The sequence below is a fragment of the Natator depressus genome, chromosome 9 (assembly GCF_965152275.1).
Source record: "Natator depressus isolate rNatDep1 chromosome 9, rNatDep2.hap1, whole genome shotgun sequence".
Taxonomy (NCBI): Eukaryota; Metazoa; Chordata; order Testudines; family Cheloniidae; genus Natator; species Natator depressus.
The window spans coordinates 81,975,563-81,990,979 of NC_134242.1; the positions used below are offsets into that span (position 1 = coordinate 81,975,563).

General features: G+C 41.1%; 1 protein-coding gene across 1 annotated transcript in view; it reads left to right on the top strand.

Moving 5' to 3' along the window:
• Positions 1 to 263: 263 nt before the first annotated feature.
• ATP7A (ATPase copper transporting alpha) overlaps positions 264 to 15,417 on the top strand; it is a 60,600-nt gene continuing 45,446 nt past the window's right edge. Inside the window, exon 1 of the mRNA XM_074962451.1 lies at positions 264 to 343. The gene's annotated coding sequence lies outside the window, so the exon portion shown is untranslated. The remainder of the gene's footprint in view (positions 344 to 15,417) is intronic.

Sequence of the window (15,417 nt, forward strand, 5' to 3'; positions counted from 1 at the left end):
CCTTCCCCTTTCTCGCGGGGTTGGGGACTGCGGGTCATTGGGCCCCTTTCCCTTGAGGCTCCGGTACAGCTTTAGTCACTCCCTTGTCACGTGATTGGAGGGACTAGCCTGAGCTCTGTCACGTGGCTTTCTGCACGGGGACGGCGCAGAGTGGCTGGCAATGGTAGCGGGGTGGGGCTGTCAGGGGGCGGAGTCTCCGCTGCCGCGCTGGGGGGCGGGAGTGGCTAGCGCAGCTGTTGAGGAGCCGGAGCTCTGCTGGCGGAGAGCTGCTGGGTGAGTGCGTGTGCGCGCGCGCGCGCGCGCGTTCCCTCGCCCGACGCTGAGGGGCCCGTCCCCGGACAAGGTGGTCATCGCGCGTATCTCCTTCCCCAGTCTGCCTTGGTCACTGCTGCCCCCCGCGCTGTGGTGGGCTTCAGCCCGGCTCTGGCGTGGGGTGGGGGAAGCTGTGACTGCGGGCAGCGCGCTCCTCAGGCCCAGCAGCCACGGGCTCTGGTGACAGCTCTTCCCGCCGCCCCGCTCTCTCGGTCGCTGAGCTTCTGGCCGTGGTGGGCGCTCCAGGAACATTGGGGGGGGGGGACAGTTTTCCCATCCCGCAAAATGTTTGAGCTGTATGTATGTTGGGGGAAGTCGGGAGGGAGAATGCATTAGACCTGCCGCTGGTGTGAGGGGCTATGCCAGCAGGAGAAGCCTCCCCTCTATCTCTCCTTCGCATCCCCTACAGGTATGTGTGACTAGGTATGGCCAGGATGATCCATGCAGGATTGTTGAAGCTGTTGGTCCCAGGGTATGAGGGACACAAGGTGGGTCAAGTAATATCTTTTACTTCCCTTGGTGAAAGAGAAACTTTCTAGTATACACAAAGCTCTATTTCAGTAAGAGCTGAAGAAGAGCTCAGTGTAAGCTCAAAAGCTTGTCTCTTAACAGAACTTGGTCCAGTAAAAGATATTACCCGATCCATCTGGTCTTTCACGATGATCCAGGTAATTTCGGGAAATATAAGGTGGTGATTAGAAGGTTACTCCTGGCTTAATAACATGCCATAATCAAACATGACTCTTCACTTTTATTGGTAACACTCTAGATTATTAAAGGGTTCATAAAATCTATACATCTCTTATGCAGATTTGGATGGTGTATTTTGTTTTATTTTCTTTTATTTCTCCCAGCTTGGATAGTGAAAGTCCACCTGCCTCTCCCACAGGTGGTGAACAGGCAAAACATGTCATTTACTGTTCTTACTGTTCTCATATTTTTATTTATGCTTGGATAATTAATTATGCATTGTTCTTGTTAGTATTTTGAGACTAACCTAAAAAATAAGACGCCTCTGTTAGTCTTATTATATACCCACATAATTAAGATGCATTCTATTCCTTGATGTTTAGAATGGTCCTATTTGGGCTATATTCATATTGTCCAAAACCCTCCATTTGCTATTGTCGACAGTGGTTGCTGGGAAGGATAGAAGCAAGAAACAGGATTTGCTATTAATTGATCTCAAGTTTTATTAAGCTCTTGTTTGAACTGAAGTAAAAATATTTGCCATGTATACTTTCTGATGTGCATCTTATAAAGAGCTAGAAGCCCTGAAAGGATTTTTCATAGTCTGTATAACTCAGGCAGGATTTGTTAATATCTGGATTTTTTTAGTTTTTAATTCAAGCAATGTGAAACATAACCAGTTGAGAGTCTCACAAAACTTAGATGTGCGTTTAGGATGTGCTGTTATCCCTGGACTATCTAGTTACATTACTGCATAGATAAGAGCAGTGCATGTAATGATTTGCCAGTAAAGACCAAAAAGTTCAATTTGGCTAGCCTCACTGGCAAGCTCTGGTGTAACTTTCCCTCCAGACTACTCAAAAAACTCCACTTCTGTAATTTTACAAAGAAATGCTTTAACAATTAGAAATAATAAATTACAACATAGCTGGCAACCTGGTCCTAACAAGACATGTGCCTGTTATCAGCCTGATCATATACCTTGTGTCCTATACCCCTTTTGCCCAACCTTTGCCTGTTTTGTATCTTTGCAGATTGTAATGTCTTTGAGGTAGGGGCCACACATTTTTTTTTCATGCAATTTCTAACACGTCTTTCATGCTACCATAATACAAATAATAAATATGAATACGTACAAATAAGGAATCACTGGTTTATAAACCCAAATTTATCTCTAGCAGTAAACAGAATACTAGTGTAATACCTTTGGGATTCTGTTCCAACCAGCTGTATGATTTCAGATAAATCCACTGACCTCTCTTAATTTTTGCCAGCTGTAAATTGAGATGTTGACCCTCCCAAAGGTATTTTGAGGATGAATATTTGTACAAAACTTAAAAAAATGGTCAGTGTTGTATATGTGCTATGTATCCTTATTGGTCACAAGGATAAAACAGAAAATACAAGCCCTTAGTTTATTTTAGGTGGGACACCCAGTTGAGAGTCTGGGATTTTAGCAGTCTTGCAGCCTTCATTTTACATGACTGACTTTTTTTTTTTTTTTTTTAATGTCCACATAGTAACATGCAGTTGAGTGATTATATTTTGGACCCTTCAAACTTCATTTGATGCCATTTGTGATTTTTCTACTTTCAAAATTCACTGTTTGCACGTTAGGAACGGTGGCTTAACTGGTTGTGGCGCTGTATCTCTCTGTTATCTCTCTCTGCCAGATTACAGCTTCTTTTCCTCTTCTACAGGGAAAATTGCCTTTGAGAAATATAGGTTCTTTCCCTTCGTGTCTCCTCAACCACTTATTGCAAACACTTTTTAGTGAGTCCCTTGGAGAAAATGTGGTATTTGGAATCCAACCTAGAGAGACAATCAGACCAAATAATGAAGCCTACAGGACCTCAGTCTAGTGGCAAAGGTCCTGTGGAGTCTAAATATTTACGATAAACCAGCTACTCAGCCACTGAGAGCATCTTCACTATTTGGTATTCTGCAATTGCAGAGCCAGCCTCTTTCTAGTATTGTGCTGACTTCATTGATGGTGTTGATGTACAAACAAGGAAGTAGTATTGTTTTGTGTTTTGTAAAATACAGGGAGAAGAATAATGGGAAAGGATAAAAACTGGCAGAGAGAGGCATTTCTAAGGATATTACACAGTAAAGAATATAATAAAAAGTACAATAAAAAGCTATCGGGTGCCTTACAAATGCCATTTGAGGCCAAGCTTGTATATAAGGTGGTGATGCTTTTGACTTTCTTCCAGCACAGCAGCGATGGATTGAGAACCTTTTGGTTTCTTGCATCCTAGTTGTTTCTATTTAAATTAATGGTAGAAACTGCCTCCCTTAGACTGACATGCTGCTTGTTTGTGATGGCAAGTCCTAAATCCTCTTTGTTTGTAGAGGGTCTACAGTTGGAACAATCCCTTGGTTTTGAGTTCAACCATTTTTTATCTCTAAAACAAAGTCTGATTAATACAGTTTTATAAATGTGTACTTGATAATCTTGTATTACAAGTTACTCACTAGACACTGCTTACCTGCTGGTGTAATGGTTACGATCTTAAACTTTAGTATATAATTATATATGCTACTTGGCATACTTTTCAAATGCTAAATAGGATTTTGATTTACAGATGACGCTTCAGCCAGATCTTGCCTCTACCATCATCAGACTTTAATCATTCCTTGTAGAATGAGCTTCCTGTCTGAGCTACTGCAGATAAAAAATGCCCTTGAGTTTATAGGTAGCCTGTGTCCTTCTAAATGTATCAATAAGACCATATTGTAGTTTGACCCACTACAGTCTTGATACAGGAGATAATCCTTCAGCCTACATTCCACAAAGTGGAAGGTACTTTTCAGATTTATTCCACCTCACAAATGACCATGATTTGGAACTTAAGATGGTAACAGTCTGTTGCTCTACAAATGCTATCTATTTTCTGAGTTTCTGTTGAAAGAAAGTAAAGTAATGTACAGCATTGGTCCCACAGAAGCCAAGTTCAATATTCATGGCATGCTGCAACACTCATCTGTTTACAAAGGCATTTACTGATTTAGTTGCTTAGGAGAACTGGTGTCTCTTTGGTCAGAGAGGTAACATATTTTAGGGCTTGTCTACACTTAAAATGATACAGCTGTGCCCACTTCAGTGTAGACGGTGCCTATGCCAACAGGAGGGATTCTCTTGTCGCCATAGGTAATCCACCTCTCCGAGAGGTGATAGCTGGGTCGACAGAAGAATTCTTCCTTAGGCCTAGCACTGTCTACGTGGGGACTTAGGTTAGCTTTATTATGCTCCTCAGGGGTGTGGATTTTTTATATCCCTGATTGACATAGTAAACTGACCTAATTTTTTTTGTGTAGACCAGACCTTAGTTGTTTTGAGTAATCATGGGGTAGCAGTTGTTTAATGCTTATGTGTTTATGGTTGTTTGAATGCATCTAGAGATTAGCAAATCATATTAATGCAAAAAAAAACCCCCAACATAACATAAGCCAGAGAAGTTTTGAAAACCATCTGGGTGGGCCTTCTAATTCATTAGAATGGTCCCTTCTTATGGGAGTTTAAAAATGCCCCAGGACGGTTTTTAAAAATTAATTTTCAGTATTGTTGCTTCTTATAGCTGGTAGAGTATGTCCTACCATATGGATTTGAAGATGATGGGGTGGAACAGTTCAATAAACAATGGTATAGTGATTGACATGATTGGGAATCAGGAACTCAAAAGTTAAAATCCTGGCTCTGTCACTCTCAGCTCACTGTAAAAACAACGAGGAGTCTCATGGCACCTTAAAGACTAACAAATTTATTAGAGCATAAGCTTTTGTGGGCTATGACCCACTTCTTCAGATGTATGAAGTGAAAATTACAGTAGGCAGGCATAAATATACAGCACAAGAAAAGATTGGAGTTGCCTTACCAAGTGAGGGGTCAGTGATTCAATCAGGGTGCATGTGTCCCATTCCCAATAGTTGACAAGAAGGAGGGAATGTCAACAGAGTAAAAATTACTTTTTGTAGTGCTAACGATGCCAATTCCATCAGGATGGATGGCACATACTTCACAGTTGATGGGAGATTACTTCTTGTAGTGACCCAGCCATTCCCAGTCTTTATTCAGGCCTAATTTGATGGTGTCAAGTTTGCAAACAAATTCCAGTTCTGCAGTTTGTGGTTGAAGTCTGTTTTTGAAGTTGTTTGTTGAAGAATGGCCACTTTTAAGTCTGAAATTGAGTGTTGAGGGAAGTTAGAATGTTCTCCCACTGGTTTTTGAATGTTATAATTCTTGATGTCTGCTTTGTGTCCATTTATTCTTTTGTTTAGAGACTGTCCTGTTTGGCCAATGTACATGGCAGAGGGGTATTGCTGGCAAATGATGGCATATATCACAAACCAGTGGGAGAGCATTTTAACCGCCCACTTGGTAAGGCAACTCCCATCTTTTCTTGTGCTGTATATTTATGCCTGCCCACTGTAATTTTCACTCTATACATCTGAAGAAGTGGGTCATAGCCCACAAAAGCTTATGCTCTAATAAATTTGTTAGTCTTTAAGGTGCCACAAGACTCCTCGTTTTTGCTGAAATAGACTAACATGGCTACTCCTCCTCAACTCACTGTGTGGCTTTGGACATGTCATTTAACTTTGGTGTCTGTCCCCACATGTGAAATAAGGGTAAGATGTATCTTGAACACAGGAGTATAAGGATTAATTATTAATATTTGTGCTAGCCAAATTATATAACATAATTAGCATGTCGCAGGCTATTTAATGGAGAGTTTGTCTTCATTTAATATTATCACTAGGAAGAAATTGTGGTCACAAAGTTCCTTTTCAGCTTCAACCAGACGTTTCTACCCTTAGAAGTAGTACTGAGTGTAGAACCTTGTGACTTAGGGCACGTCTTCACTGGCAATGTTAAAGCGCTGCCACGGCAGCGCTTTAACGTGGCTTGTGTAGTCGTGGCATAGCGCTGGGAGAGAGCTCTCCCAGTGCTCTAAAAAACCCACCTCCACAAGGGGCCTGGCTCGCAGTGCTGATGCAGTATCTACACTGGCACTTTACAGCGCTGAAATTTGTAGTGCTCAGGGGAGTGTTTTTTCACACCCCTGAGCAAGAAAGTTGCAGCGCTGTAAAGTGCCAGTGTAGACAAGCCCTAATTCAGATGTAAATTTGTTTGTTTTTTGTTTAAATTAGGTTCAAACTGTTGTTTTGGCCATATGTGAAGAAGAGGAAGATGGTATCATACCCTATTCTAGGATTTTTATAACATCCTTATTCTAATAAAAGGGTACTTACCACAAGAACAGTTTCAGTTTCATGACATCGGAAGTTCCTACATGATAGGATAGATGAGTGAGTTGTCTTCGTCTCTGGTCGCTCTGCCGGAAGGAGAGAGTGAGCTGTGAGTGGAAACTGCACAGGTTCCCAAGCTCTTGTTTATCTTGCTGTCTTTAAGCATGACCCCACCCTATCAGAATAATTGCTATCTGAACTGGCAGCATCTTCTGTCTGCCTTAGTTTGGATTTTATACCAAGAAACAGACTCCTTTTCCTGATAAAGGAAACAGTTTAGCAGGATACAGCATAACTGGAAGATATCTTCAAAAGTCAGAAAGTAATTTCTTTTTCCTGGTCTTAGCTAACAGGCATAGATGAGAGGAAAAATTAACTGCTTTCAAAGATGACTCTTCTCCTTTCTTTTTCTGCACGTCTCTTGCAAAAAGTTTGATGTTGCAAAAATATGCCTTCTACTTCTCTTGGATATTTACTCTAAAAGAATTGTCATTTCTTTTCATATATTGTCTTGTCAAAAATCGAGGTCAAAAGTGACATTTCCAAGAAGCTCCATCCAGTTAGGAGCTGTATTTTCCAGGAACCAGCAGATCCTGGTTTGTGTGCACATCTCATTTGCAAACAATTTAATGCTCTTAATTAAAAATAATTTTATCATGCTTCTGATATCTTTTATTTTGGTAGGTAGAATCAGCTAGTAGTTAAACATACTGAGTTAGGAACTACCAGGTTCTGGTTACTGATATGCCATATATTGCTGCATGACATCCAGCACCTCACATAATGTTGTGTTTCAGTTTTCCCATTTGTAAAATGGGGATACTTCCCTACCTGACAGTGGGGTTTTGAGACTGAGTTAATGTTTTTAAAATGTAGGCCTACATTTTCAAAATGGATCAGTGACTTTTTGGGTACTTTTCATTTTTGGTTGTCTAGTTAATAACACCTTGAAGGGGCCTAATTTTAAGTACTAACACTTGTTCTCTGAAGATCAGACTCCTTTAAAATGTCTCAACATGAGTATCCAAAAAAGTTGGCACCCCAAATCACCAGGCACACTTGAAAATTTAGGCTATACAAATTATCCAAGTGCGAAATGCAGTATTTTGTCACTACCTGTATTATCTTTTGCCATTCTGCCTCAAATAGTGTGTGTACCTAATGCCAAGAGAATGATCAGGGTTTATGAAGAATGAAAATTTGAATTGTTATAGACAAGGATGGCCATATTGTGTCATGGTACAGCATGGTCCACTAATTTCCACAACATGACTTGCTGCTAATCAATAAGGAGGTGCACCCTATGCAGATTCCAGGTCTCAGTGTGGAGTGCTCCATCTAGCATTGGAGTAAATGAGTAGTGGCACAACGTGCACAAACACCTGTAACTGGAGGTGGTGTAGTGGTTAGAGCATTTGGTTAAGAAGCTGGGGCTGCTGGTTCGCCACCCCACCTGCCCTGCAGAGTTACAGCAGCTGGGTACCCTGTGCAGGGGACTCCACCCCAGTGGGTGTAGCAGCTCTGACAAAATAACTACATGAAACTGTAGCAGAGAGTATGGCTTTAAGATCTGTCTCAGTAAAAACTGTGGCTCTCGGATTAGGGTAGACCGTGCCATGCAGAGCCTTGGGAAACTCTTCTCACATAACCAGGGGTCAGACAATGAAACTAAGAGGCAGCCAATTTTGAACAAAGGGAAGTACTTCTTCACACAATACTCAGTCAACCTGTGGACCTGTTTGCCAGGGGATGGTGTGAATGCCAAAACTATAACTGGATTAAACAAATAATTAGATAAATTCCTGGAGGTTAGGTCCATCAGTGGCTATTAGCCAAGTTGGTCAGGGATGCAGCGCCACACTCTGAGTGTCCCTAAGCCTCTGACTGACAGATGCTGGGACTGGATGATTGCCTGTTCTGTTCATTCCCTTTCAAGTATCAGGCTTAGGGTTAGATGGACCATTGATCTGACCCAGTATGGCCATTCTTATGTTCTTCTTGCATGTCAGAAGTATGGGATGTCAGACTAGATTATCACAGTCAATCAGTGTTCAATAGACATAACTTTAAAAATCAGTTTTATTTGAAAATGCTTCTTTACCTGTCACCTTTAGATTTGGGTGCAAGTAAATCAAATAATAAAAATAATCAAATGAATGTTGTCAACCATTTGCAACAAGTCACATTAACCCTGGTTTTGGTTGCAGGCCTCTGATAAATACTGTTCTTATCATAAATATCTCTTAACAAGGGAATGCATAACAGTAAGTACATCGTAAAGATCTAATAACTTTGTCTAATCTAAGGGTGAACTTCTTCCCTTGGGTCTATATATGACTTTAGCACCCTGAAAGAAATTGGAGAACCTAATGAGAGGCTGTATAGTCCAACAGATAGGGCATTGGCACAAGTGAGAAGACCTGGATTCTAATTGCAGTGCTGCTGATCACCTGATGTGTAACCTTTGGCAAGTCACATCCCCACTGTTTCTGCTCCCACTTGTCTGGTTGGATTGGAAGTAAGTGCCTGTGGAGTGCTTAGCACAATGGTTGATTTGGGCCTATGTTGGGCCTGATGTTGATTTGGGCCTATAGGCATTACCTTCGTACAAAAAATAGCTTTTTTATATATATATATATATATATATATATATATATATATATATAATAAAATCAATTTCTGACAAAACTTCAGCCAACTTAGTAATCCATATCAGGAATGACTAGAGCTCTTAAAAATTCTTCAGTATCTTTATGTTAGGGAAACTTTTTTTCACATGAACTGCAAAGCAAAAATCTTGTGCTTTTTACTAATTAATTATGGTATACAAAGAAGGCCTCAAAGTTTTAACAACAACAAAAAAAGCCTGCCCTTCTTGATAGAATTTGTGAAAGTCCATTGGAGATATATTTTGCTCCTGGTGAGGATCCTTTTTGGAGGAAAAGTCTTTTTCTGTACATGAAATGTACACCTTCAAACCCATCAAACTGGAGTGACATAATCTTGAGATTAATTTATTTAGATATTATGCTGGACGGACAGTATGAAAACTAGCCGTATAGGTGGTAGGGTTGCCAGGTGTCTGTTTTTCAACCAGAACACCCGGTTGAAAAGGGACCCTGGTGGCTCCGGTCGGCGTCACACCGGGGGCCCAGGGCTAAGGCAGGCTCCCTACCTACCCTGGCTTTGTGCTGCTTCTGTAAAAGCGGCTGCCAGGTCCAGGTGGCCAGGGACTGGGAGGCTCCACCTGCTGTCCCCGCCCCGAGTACCAGCTCCACAGCTCCCATTGGCCAGGAACCATGACCAATGGGAGCGGCGAGGGGCGGTGCCTGTGGGCACGAAGGCAGCGCGCACTGCACAAAGCTGCCTGGCCGCCTATGTGCCTAGAGACTGCAGGGATCTGGCGGCCGCTTCCTCGAAGCCGCGGTAGGCGCCACCAGGACCTGCTCCAGCCCCCTGCTCCAGCCAGGAACCCCCTCCTGCACCCCAAACGCCTCATCCCTGGCCTCATCCCCCTGCACCCCAACCCCCTGGCGCAGCCCAGAGCCCCCTCCTGCACCCCAATCCCCTGGCCCAGCCTGGTGAAAGTGAGTGAGGGTGGGGAAGAGTGAGTGACTGAGTGGGGGGCTGGAGTGGGGTGGTGCATGGATGGGGCCTCGGAGAAGGGGCAGGGCAGGGGTGTTCGGTTTTGTGTGATCAGAAAGTTGGCAACCCTGCTAGGAGGTCATGATTGGGTGCCTGGCTGTAATCAAATTAGTTCCTTCCACATCTGAATGTCTCAAAGCACTTTACTAACATGCCTGTATCAGGCCTTGCTGCACCCCTGTATGGTGGGAAAGCTGCACTGTTTTTCTTTTTCACCCTTTGTCCCTGTTTTAAAAATAGGGAAATGCAGGTTGACTTGCCACACAGGAAATCTATGGCAAAACCCAGAATAGAACACAGATCTTCTGACTTCATCATGTGTTTTAACTGTTAGAACATGCTTCCTCTTGATATGTTACTTATTTGTTCTTTGGTTTGTCATCTATTTTATCCTTATTTGAGATAATATTGACTACAAGATATAATAGTCAGATACTGTTCAGTATTAATCTACCATCACAGCTGTTACTATGAATGTTCATGTAACAATTCCATACTGTAAACTCTTGCTTTTCAAAAATTGATATTGTGATTTATTTTCAGCATTTTTTATATTTATTGTTACGCAGCTTTTAAGCTCTAGGAATTTTTTAATAAATTATTTAATGGTTATTAAATTTATTTTTCAATTACTTAAAGCAATGTAGTCAATTTTTAAAATAACGGGTGTTTTTAGATAGTGCTATTATAGTTGCTTTTCAAGTGTGAGGTGAAGAGACAGCTCCCTCTTGGCTAAAAAGAGAGTTTAGCAATTGCCTCTGTTAGAGCTATCGACAAATAATTGATTTTTTTGGCTTAAACAAAATATTAAGTTCAATTAGAAACAAACATATTTTTTTAAATTCCATGTAATTTTTGGATGTTTTTTATCCTTTAATTTTTTCAATAAAGCAAGGTAAATTTTGAACTGAGTTTTGAAATAAGTCTTTTTTGGCTTTCAGGGTTATTTTTTCTTCTTTTTTTGTCTGACACTATTTGCTGAATTTGACCTAAATTCACGAATAATTTTGGTTGACGCCAAATTAGATTTTTTGTTTGGTGAATTTTACCCACCTCTATTATCAATAAGGGTGCTAACTGAATTGGTTGTATTATATAATGGTTTTGATAAATAACATATTTTATAAAGCATTAAAGTAATACTGCTAGTTTGCTTGTATCTACATATAATGCAACTTCACAGATTTATACTGAACAGCCTAAAATTTAACTTTAACAGTTAATATTTCCCCTGATCCCATAATTCCAGGGAAAAAATCGTGCCTTTGGCATATGTGCAATTTTGCAAACTAATTGCATTCCAGAAGTCCATAGTGTTGTTTACATAACACAACTTCCTTCTGAGTATCAGTCCTATGTTACTGGCATTTTTTATATATGGACTTTTAAAAAGAAGGTTCAAGAGGTGAGGGGTTTGGCTGGGTGATTGGCTGACATCTGTATTGAAGAGTTGTGACTGAGCTTAACATTTTCTAAACCAGGCAGCTGTTTTAGGCTTTGAAAAGCTGGAATTCCCCTCTCTTCTCCCCCCCCCCGCCCCCCCCCCCCCAAGAGATATAGCTATGGAAGGCTATGCTAGATAACTTGGATTGAAAAATTCAGAAATAAGGCTGTGGCTTATCAGGAACTCATGTCAATGGATTGTAAGTCCTTCATGCCTCTTGGCACGATTTTTTATGTTACCATATCTTAACACACTGTTCTGTTTGCCTTTTTTTATCATTCCTAATGCACAGAATCTTTATTAATGGATTAGCATTTCAGTGCATAACAGTTGTGGAGGCTACCATGAAAGAAGCTTATTAAGCATCATTAGGCATTTTGACTTGTGTTTAAAAAAAACACGAGCAGACTCCCCATAGCTAAAAATTACTAATGAAAAATGAGACTACTAGATGAAAGATGAGGACCCATCACATGGGGTGCAGTCAATAATTATTGTGCCAGTTGTGATTATACTGCGTGTCAAGCAATAGATCTGCTGGCTATCATTTGTGTGCATTGTTCTTAGCCCCTTTAGCACTACTGATCTCAGAATTCTTGTTTTTGTAGTAGTTGTAGAAGAATAAAATGTCTTCTGTTTGTTCCACCTATTTATTCATTTTTGTTGTTTGGCTCTTTGAGGTAGTAGCTCATGATTATTCTAGTTCATGCAAGTGTTAATACTGACTTCTACACTAGCCCTAAGTACAAACAGAGCCAGTGGCTGCTTGGGGCCCCACATTTCCTGCAGACTCTGCAATCAGCAGACTGACCCTGTCTTCTCTAGCAATGAGACCAGGAGAGAGAGAAAATAGCTTCCTGCCTAACATCATCTTCTCTTCCCAAACCAATCCCCAGCAGCAGGACCAAAGGCAAAGGTAACTTTTGTCATTTCTGATCCTCCAACTTTGAGGAGTTTGGAGTCCTGCTTCTGCCTGTTGCCCTTGCAAACCAGTCTTGGTTGGGATGAAAGGATGAAACCAGAATAATCTATTTTAAATGATTTTTGCAAGAAGCATGTGGGAATTAACCCCATCAGAAACTAGATGCAGAGTACTAAATTCAGGGAAATTGTGCTGTACCTAGTTTAGAAATCTGTTCAAGGGCATTTGTTCAGCAGTTTGGCATTCAGTGGTTTGTGGCTAGTTTTGCTCTTTACTTTTTCATTTCAGGTTGTATCTTTTAAATAGTAATCTTGCAACTACAAGGAAGCAAGTAACATACACAAACTGGACAGAATGTAGTTACAAACCTCAATGGTGCCAAGGTTCTATTGCATAAGATCACACTGATCATAATCTTCTTTGCAGAAATACTGAGCAGTTTGTAAATTATGGACAAACTCAGATCTGATTTACCATTCTGTTTTGTTGAAACTGAAATAAAGCTTTGGCAAAATTCTAGCTTGAAGAATTTTAAGAATAATTTGAATCTATAGATCTGTGGTTTTTATAACCTTTTTTTATTTATAGACCTCTAAAAAATTTCGAATGGCAGTACGAACCCCTTTGGAAATCTTAGACGTAGCCTGTGGACACCTAGGGGTTTGCGGGTCACAGACTGAAAACCACTGCTATAGATTTTTAAAGGAAATTGTGGCTGAAAATGAATACCAAAAAATGTTGCTGATGGTATTCAGACGAGGCCTGATCCAACCCCCCTTTGAAATCAGTTCACTGACAAAAAAGAAGCTTTGTTAATATGGAGTTAAGGTTGCCTTTTGGTATCTCCTATCCTTCCAGAATGTCTTGTTCAGCAAAACCGAACCTCTGAAAACCAGGAAATATAAAGTTAAGATACATGTCAATGAGTCTTTAACTCTGACTCTGGACCTGGCAATAGCCACTGGGAATTATGTGTATTCGCTCCCGCTGTGAATACAATGTGTTGTGTAGTTGGAGGAAGCAGCTTGGCATAGTTGTGATTGTGGTAGGAGGAGATCTGGGGGTCTCTGCCCATTTGTGGGGGAAGGGATCTGAAACCCTCCCCTCCCCCCCCCGCTCCCCATTTGTGTGATCAAAGTCAGAAGATGCATGTATTCCTTGAGAAATTAGCATGCCTCATTTCAGAGATGATCTGTAGGATCAGAAAGTTCTGTAGTTGTCTCAGTAGCTTAGTGTCACTTACCATGGGGCTTATGAGCAGCGAGGCCTCAAATGAGACTGCTCTGTGGGTTTAATGATAAATATAGTGTTAAATGGCATCCTGTGCATAAGGGTGAAGGGGTTATAAAAGGGAGTGAAGGTTTCTAAAAATCTAGCAGCTGTGGTGGTGGTTCTGTGGGCTAAATGTTTCAGTGTAGGGCAGGTGTAGGTAGCTCCTATTCAGTACAGCTCGCCTAAACATGAGTTTTGTCTTTACCAAAGAGAAGGCATTGTTACAGGTTTCCCTCCCCTCCAAGGTGCTACCTGGGACTGGGGTACCACTGAGCCTGCCTGACCCACCAGCTTGGGCTCCCTTCACGCTGTACTTCTGAGGCAAGTTAGCCAAGCCCTCCCTCAGGCTTCAGACTGCACTTTACCAGCACACATACAGGTAGGGACACACCCAGCTGCAGAAACACACACACATGCTGAGATCAGCTCTGCATGAAAAGACACAGCGAAGGAATTGCCCAATACTCAAGTGCATGACCCCTCTAGAGGTTAGACCCAAAATTGTACCATCTTGCACTGCACAGAGAACTATACAGCGTAAGCTCATGAAATTTGCCCCTCCCTCAATGTGGAGAGAGATATGCAACAGCTTTTTGCACCCCAGTTATGAATTCCACACACTGGGTTTTAGAGAAAACAAAAACAAGTTTATTACTGCAAAAGAGATTTTAAGTGATTATAAGGGATAACAAACAGGTCAAAGCAGATTATCCATCAAATAAAACAAAAACGCAATCTAAGTTTAAGATACTAAAGAAACTGGTTACAAGTAAAGGAGGACTTGTGGCACCTTAGAGACTAACAAATTTATTTGAGCATAAGCTTTCGTGAGCTACAGCTACCACAAGTCCTCCTTTTCTTTTTGCGGATACAGACTAACATGGCTGCTACTCTGAAACCTGGTTACAAGTAGTAATTTCTCACCCTAAATAATGTTTTAGGCAGATTGCAGAGATACTTGATGGCCAGCTGCACTTTCCTGCAGCTTAAATCTTCAGATATTTCATTTGCAGTCTAGACAATCTTCCAGCCTGGGCTCAGTCCTTCTCCCCTTATTCAGTCTTTGTTTCTTATATGTTTACAGCAGTCATCTTGGGCGGGGATGCAATGAAGAACCAACCCTGATTATGTTACTCCCCTACCTTAAATAGGTTTTACATATGGCGGGAATCCTTTGTCTTCCAGTGTGATTCCCACCTCCGGTCAGTGGAAAAATACTAGTATTATCATGGAGTCCAGTATCAGGTGACTTGATCACATGACCCTGCAGCCTTAGAGGCTGTTTGCAGCATCCACAGGAAGCCTTTCCTGGAGAGAGATTAGCATCTTCTATGACCTATTGTTTTTCCTAATGGCCCTTTCCAGCCATCAGTTTAGACTGATTGCATTCTGTCTAATGACTATTCCCCAGCTGTAAACATATTTGTAATAGGTGCATAGATAACATTTCTAACTTCAGATACAAAAATGACACATGCATATAAATATTATAATCATATTCAGTAAATCATAACCTTTCCAACGATATCTCAGGTGCCTTGTCTTGCACAAAATACATCATAATTATGCCATATTCATATCATAATATTACTATGAAGAATATGGGGCATAATGCCACAGGCATTAGACACTGTCTTATAGTGGTCATGTACCCTTTTCCTGAATGTTCTGCAATATCTGCAAAGGCAGAGTGCAAGTATGCGTTAAGAATGTACCAGAATATTGCTCAAAGAGGTCAGAGTTAAGGTTGTCTTGGAGTATACCTTAACTTTGTATTTTTTGGTTTTCAGGGGTTTGAATTTTGCTGAATTTGACATTCTGGATGTGCATAAGATACTATCCGGCAACCTGAGCTCTGCATTAACAACAAATTACAAGA